Source organism: Adiantum capillus-veneris, chromosome 21 (genome assembly GCF_014529385.1).
Source record: "Adiantum capillus-veneris isolate H3 chromosome 21, ASM1452938v2, whole genome shotgun sequence".
Lineage (NCBI taxonomy): Eukaryota > Viridiplantae > Streptophyta > Polypodiopsida > Polypodiales > Pteridaceae > Adiantum > Adiantum capillus-veneris.
The window spans coordinates 77,389,939-77,397,475 of NC_140951.1; positions in this window are offsets into that span (position 1 = coordinate 77,389,939).

Below are 7,537 nucleotides of genomic sequence, written 5' to 3' on the forward strand. Positions count from 1 at the left end.
TTAGAGAACCTACCGCTGCAGCATATGGAACTTTAGACATATAGCCTATCTCCTCTTGTGTCTTTGGACACAAATCCTTCGTTAGTTTAAAATGACCATCCAAAGGTGTAGAAACTGGTTTTGCATTTTGCATTACAAACCTTTCTAGTACCTTCTTGATGTAATCTTCTTGAGATAGCTTTATTGTCTTCTTCGTCCTGTCCCTTGATATTTTCATACCAAGTATCCTCTTTGCAGCACCTAAATCTTTCATTGAAAAAGATTTGGACGGCTCCTCTTTTAGGTCTTTGATGTCCCGCATGTTAGCACTTGCAATCAACATGTCATCAACATACAACATTAGGATGATGAATTTCCCATCTCCCAAATTCTTCGTGTAGACACAGTGATCCGAGTTGCATCTTGTGAATCCATGATCCAACATCCATCGATCAAACTTCAAGTACCATTGTCTTGATGCTTGCTTTAAACCATACAAGCTCTTCTTTAATCTGCAAACCATTTTCTCCTTACCTTTTACTTCATACCCCTTTGGTTGAAGCATGTAGATTTCCTCCTCTAAGTCACCGTGAGGGAATGCCGTATTTACATCCATTTGCTCAAGATTTAGATCATGAGCAGCCACAAGGCTTAAGACAAGCCTAATTGAGTTCATTTTTACAACATGAGAAAATATTTCATTGAAGTCAATACCTTTCTTTTGAGAAAAACCTTTTACCACAAGCCTAGACTTGTACCTTTTCTTCCCACCTTCTTCTTCCTTTAGCTTGTACACCCATTTGTTTTGAAGTGCCCGCTTACCTTTAGGCAACTCAAGCAACTTCCATGTTTGGTTGCGATGTAGTGAGTCCATCTCCACTTGCATGCTCTTCGTCCATTCTTCTTTGGATTCATGTTGCATAGCTTCTTCATATGATTCTGGCTCTCCAGAATCTGAGATCAAGAGATGGTTGAAGGAAGGAACAAACCTTTCTGGAGGTCTACTTGCTCTTGTAGATCTTCGGGGAATAGGTTGAGGCTCCTCATTTGGTTGACGTTGTTGCACATTGTCACCGTTTGCAGTCCTTGAGTCTTCACCGTCCTCAAGCTCCATGTACTCATCACCTGTTTCTTTTGTTTGTTTTCTTTCCAAGTAATCTTTGTACATATTTTGTTCGTTAAAAATTACATCCCTACTCCTTAAGATTTTACCATCTTTAGGATTCCATAGGCGATACCCAAAGTCTCCTTCACCATAGCCAATGAAGAAACACTTTTTGGACTTTGCATCTAACTTTGATCTTAGGCTTCTATCTATGTGCATGAAATCCTCACACCCAAACACTTTGAGAAATGCATAATTCACCGGTTTACCTGTCCATGCCTCTTCTGGAACTCCCCCATCCAATGCCGTTGAGGGTGACCGATTGATTAAGTACACAGACGTACTTACAGCTTCCGCCCAAAGCTCAAGCGGTAGGCCTGTATGTAGCCGCATGCTTCGTGCTCGTTCCATGATTGTCTTATTCATCCTTTCCGAAATCCCATTTTGTTGAGGTGTCCTTGGGGTTGTCCTTTGCCTCCGAATGCCATTGCTAGCACAAAAGCTTTCAAAAGCTTGGCTGCAATATTCGCCTCCATTGTCGGATCTGAGGCATTTAACCTTGGTACCTGTTTCATTCTCCACAAAGGCTTTCCACCTTTGAAATATGGAAAATACATCGGATTTATTCTTCATGACATAAACCCATGTTTTTCTAGTCGCATCGACTATGAATGTTACATAGTACAATGAGCCACCAAGTGATGGTGTACTTGCAGGACCCCAAACATCAGAATGAACCAACTCAAGTTTTTTATTTTTTCTTTCATTTCCTGATTTTTGAAATTTTACCCTCTTTTGTTTACCATAAACACAATCTTCACAGAACTCTAAGTCCACTTCTTTCAAACCTAGTAGAAGCTTCTTTGTTTGAAGGATTTGCATTCCTTTGGCACTCATATGCCCAAGTCGGTAGTGCCACACCGCACTGTCAATTTCTGTAGTTGCTGCACAAGCTGAAGGTTGCGTGCTAACAGTACACAAGTAAAGTGTACCGACTTTTTCACCCTTGGCAACCACCAAAGATCCCTTTGAGATCTTCCACCGTTTGTTTCCGAATGCAATGTTGTGACCTTCATCGTCCAATTGTCCTGTAGAGATCAATTTTTTGCGAAGAGAAGGAACATGCCTAACATCTTTAAGCTTCCATTCATTTCTGTTAGCAGTTTTGACAGAAACTGTACCTTTGCCGACAATCTCACAAGCTTCATCATCTCCCAAGTATACATACCCAAAATTACCTTTGGTGTAGTCTTGGAAATGTTGCTTGTGTGGTGTCGCATGGAATGAAGCCCCAGAATCTACTATCCAGGAATTAGACACATTGTCTAATGAGAGAATTAGAGCATCTTGCTCTACTTTACCTGCCACATTGGCCTCCGATGTTGGCTTGTTGTCTTGAGACTCTGTCTCCTTCTTCTTCTTGGACCAGCAATCCTTCTTGCCGCAGTTCCAACATTCAAGAACTGACTTTGTGCGTGACTTGCTCCGCCTTGAGCGATCACGACCCTTTTGGTTTTTTAACCTCTCCTTAAGCCTTCCTCTTGTTTCCACTGATAGTGCAGCACTTGGTGATTCTCCTGTGCTTCTCCTTCGCATTTCCTCGCTTAGGAGAACACCCACAACATCATCAAACTTAAGAGTATTTGTGCCAGAGATAGAATTACTTACAGCCATCACAAGGCTGTCCCAACTATCCGGTAGAGATGATAATATAAGGAGAGCTCGCACTTCGTCATCGAAATTGATTTTCACTGATCGAAGTTGACTTATGTTTGTGTTAAAGTCATTTAGGTGTTCTGCAACTGAACCATTCTCTGCCATCTTTAGATTGAACAAGCGCTTCATAAGAAATACCTTATTGGATGCCGATGGTTTCTCGTAGGAGTCATCAAGTGACTTCATCAAGTCCTCCGTGGTCTTCATCTCCGAAACATTAAAGGCCACCGTTGACGCCAAGCTTAACCAGATTGTTCCCATGCTTCATCTGCCATTGTTGCGGGCTTCTTCGCAAGACCGCCTAGTGGCAAATAGAGGTCCTTCTGGTAGAGATAGTCTTCAATCTGCATCTTCCAATGTTGCTGGTTTTTGCCGTTGAACTTCTCAATCTTGAGCTTCCCTTCCTCCGCCATAACTCCCACTCAATTCAAGGAATCCTTTCCTTGAGATAATTTAGCTACGAGCAAACCTTGCTCTGATGCCAGTTGTTAGGAAATAAGACGTAGCTAAATAGATAATTGAGTAGATTACTTAATGGAGAGAGACAAATTTATATACACGAGATTATAGAGTAGAGAGAGAGAGAGTACACACGATATACGTGGTTCACCCAATGTGAGCTACGTCCACGGGAAAGCAGCCACTCAATGGCTTTAGTACTTCAAAAACAAGAAGTAGTTTACAAAGGGATTATACCTTTAATGGAGCTCCCGCCTTGCTTCACTCTCACCACCTCACACTCACCTTGTTGCATCAACTTCACACTATGAAATGTGTGTAGAAATGGCCTCCTTTATAGGCCAAAAGGGCTGCCCTCTCTTATGAGAGACAGCCATGTGTAGCCGCCCTTGTGCGAATAAGTCCAAATCGGACCCTCCAATCCGCCCATGTGTGGCCGTCCTTGAGAAGACAAGTCCGCTTTTGAATTGGGCCACCGGCCATTGAATTCGGCCACCGGCCACCGGCCATTGACTTCCGACCACCGGCCATCGGCCATTGACTACCAGCCACCGGCCAACCGACCGGTTATTTTCCGACCACTTTCCGGCCGTCGTCCGGCCATAATATTCCGGCGAAAAAGAATATTCCAGCGAAAAAAGTCTCGGGGACCTTTAAAGTTGCCCCTGATTCTTGTCCGTGAAAATTTTGGTTTTCGGTGAGTGATTTTCCTTCACGCACGATGGCTTCTCCTCATAATGGGGGCCTTATAAATGTACGCTTTTACCATAGAAAATTACAAGGGTAAATCAGGCTCCATACTTAACAATCTCCCACTTGGAGACTGATCTCCAAACCAAACCTGTGACTGCTTTCCATTCTGGCTTCTTATCCTTGAATGCCGATTGAAGATGAGCAAAAGCTCAACTTCTCCTTGTTGACCACCTTTGTAAACATATCTGCAGGATTTTCACTTGTATGCACCTTTCCTAGCTTTAGTTGTCCCTCTTCCAAAAGAGTGCGTATGAAGTGATATCTCACCTCAATGTGCTTTGTCCTTGAATCAAAGGCTGAGTTCTTCGCAAGATGGATAGCGCTTTGGCTATCACTGTACAAGACACAATTGTCTTGTTTGAATCTAAGCTCTTCTAAGAATCTGTGAAGCCACAGAATTTCTTTGCTTGCCTCCATCATTGCTACATACTCTGCTTCCGTGGTAGAAAGTGAAACCACTTTTTGCAGCTTTGAAGCCCAGCTTACTGCAGTGCCTCCAACCGTGAACACATAGCCAGTAGTGCTCCTTCGAGTATCTTTGTCACCTGCCATATCTGCATCAGCATACCCTTCTAGAAAAATATCAGTTCCTCCAAAATACAAAGCATTTGTTGTTGTCCCTTTTAGATACCTAAGTATCCACTTCACAGCTTGCCAATGCTCTTTACCTGGGTTGTCCATGAACCTACTCACAACTCCCAATGCATGTACAATGTCTGGCCTTGTCCATACCATAGCATACATTAGAGAACCTACCGCTGCAGCATATGGAACTTTAGACATATAGCCTATCTCCTCTTGTGTCTTTGGACACAAATCCTTCGTTAGTTTAAAATGACCATCCAAAGGTGTAGAAACTGGTTTTGCATTTTGCATTACAAACCTTTCTAGTACCTTCTTGATGTAATCTTCTTGAGATAGCTTTATTGTCTTCTTCGTCCTGTCCCTTGATATTTTCATACCAAGTATCCTCTTTGCAGCACCTAAATCTTTCATTGAAAAAGATTTGGACGGCTCCTCTTTTAGGTCTTTGATGTCCCGCATGTTAGCACTTGCAATCAACATGTCATCAACATACAACATTAGGATGATGAATTTCCCATCTCCCAAATTCTTCGTGTAGACACAGTGATCCGAGTTGCATCTTGTGAATCCATGATCCAACATCCATCGATCAAACTTCAAGTACCATTGTCTTGATGCTTGCTTTAAACCATACAAGCTCTTCTTTAATCTGCAAACCATTTTCTCCTTACCTTTTACTTCATACCCCTTTGGTTGAAGCATGTAGATTTCCTCCTCTAAGTCACCGTGAGGGAATGCCGTATTTACATCCATTTGCTCAAGATTTAGATCATGAGCAGCCACAAGGCTTAAGACAAGCCTAATTGAGTTCATTTTTACAACATGAGAAAATATTTCATTGAAGTCAATACCTTTCTTTTGAGAAAAACCTTTTACCACAAGCCTAGACTTGTACCTTTTCTTCCCACCTTCTTCTTCCTTTAGCTTGTACACCCATTTGTTTTGAAGTGCCCGCTTACCTTTAGGCAACTCAAGCAACTTCCATGTTTGGTTGCGATGTAGTGAGTCCATCTCCACTTGCATGCTCTTCGTCCATTCTTCTTTGGATTCATGTTGCATAGCTTCTTCATATGATTCTGGCTCTCCAGAATCTGAGATCAAGAGATGGTTGAAGGAAGGAACAAACCTTTCTGGAGGTCTACTTGCTCTTGTAGATCTTCGGGGAATAGGTTGAGGCTCCTCATTTGGTTGACGTTGTTGCACATTGTCACCGTTTGCAGTCCTTGAGTCTTCACCGTCCTCAAGCTCCATGTACTCATCACCTGTTTCTTTTGTTTGTTTTCTTTCCAAGTAATCTTTGTACATATTTTGTTCGTTAAAAATTACATCCCTACTCCTTAAGATTTTACCATCTTTAGGATTCCATAGGCGATACCCAAAGTCTCCTTCACCATAGCCAATGAAGAAACACTTTTTGGACTTTGCATCTAACTTTGATCTTAGGCTTCTATCTATGTGCATGAAATCCTCACACCCAAACACTTTGAGAAATGCATAATTCACCGGTTTACCTGTCCATGCCTCTTCTGGAACTCCCCCATCCAATGCCGTTGAGGGTGACCGATTGATTAAGTACACAGACGTACTTACAGCTTCCGCCCAAAGCTCAAGCGGTAGGCCTGTATGTAGCCGCATGCTTCGTGCTCGTTCCATGATTGTCTTATTCATCCTTTCCGAAATCCCATTTTGTTGAGGTGTCCTTGGGGTTGTCCTTTGCCTCCGAATGCCATTGCTAGCACAAAAGCTTTCAAAAGCTTGGCTGCAATATTCGCCTCCATTGTCGGATCTGAGGCATTTAACCTTGGTACCTGTTTCATTCTCCACAAAGGCTTTCCACCTTTGAAATATGGAAAATACATCGGATTTATTCTTCATGACATAAACCCATGTTTTTCTAGTCGCATCGACTATGAATGTTACATAGTACAATGAGCCACCAAGTGATGGTGTACTTGCAGGACCCCAAACATCAGAATGAACCAACTCAAGTTTTTTATTTTTTCTTTCATTTCCTGATTTTTGAAATTTTACCCTCTTTTGTTTACCATAAACACAATCTTCACAGAACTCTAAGTCCACTTCTTTCAAACCTAGTAGAAGCTTCTTTGTTTGAAGGATTTGCATTCCTTTGGCACTCATATGCCCAAGTCGGTAGTGCCACACCGCACTGTCAATTTCTGTAGTTGCTGCACAAGCTGAAGGTTGCGTGCTAACAGTACACAAGTAAAGTGTACCGACTTTTTCACCCTTGGCAACCACCAAAGATCCCTTTGAGATCTTCCACCGTTTGTTTCCGAATGCAATGTTGTGACCTTCATCGTCCAATTGTCCTGTAGAGATCAATTTTTTGCGAAGAGAAGGAACATGCCTAACATCTTTAAGCTTCCATTCATTTCTGTTAGCAGTTTTGACAGAAACTGTACCTTTGCCGACAATCTCACAAGCTTCATCATCTCCCAAGTATACATACCCAAAATTACCTTTGGTGTAGTCTTGGAAATGTTGCTTGTGTGGTGTCGCATGGAATGAAGCCCCAGAATCTACTATCCAGGAATTAGACACATTGTCTAATGAGAGAATTAGAGCATCTTGCTCTACTTTACCTGCCACATTGGCCTCCGATGTTGGCTTGTTGTCTTGAGACTCTGTCTCCTTCTTCTTCTTGGACCAGCAATCCTTCTTGCCGCAGTTCCAACATTCAAGAACTGACTTTGTGCGTGACTTGCTCCGCCTTGAGCGATCACGACCCTTTTGGTTTTTTAACCTCTCCTTAAGCCTTCCTCTTGTTTCCACTGATAGTGCAGCACTTGGTGATTCTCCTGTGCTTCTCCTTCGCATTTCCTCGCTTAGGAGAACACCCACAACATCATCAAACTTAAGAGTATTTGTGCCAGAGATAGAATTACTTACAGCCATCACAAGGCTGTCCCAACTATCCGG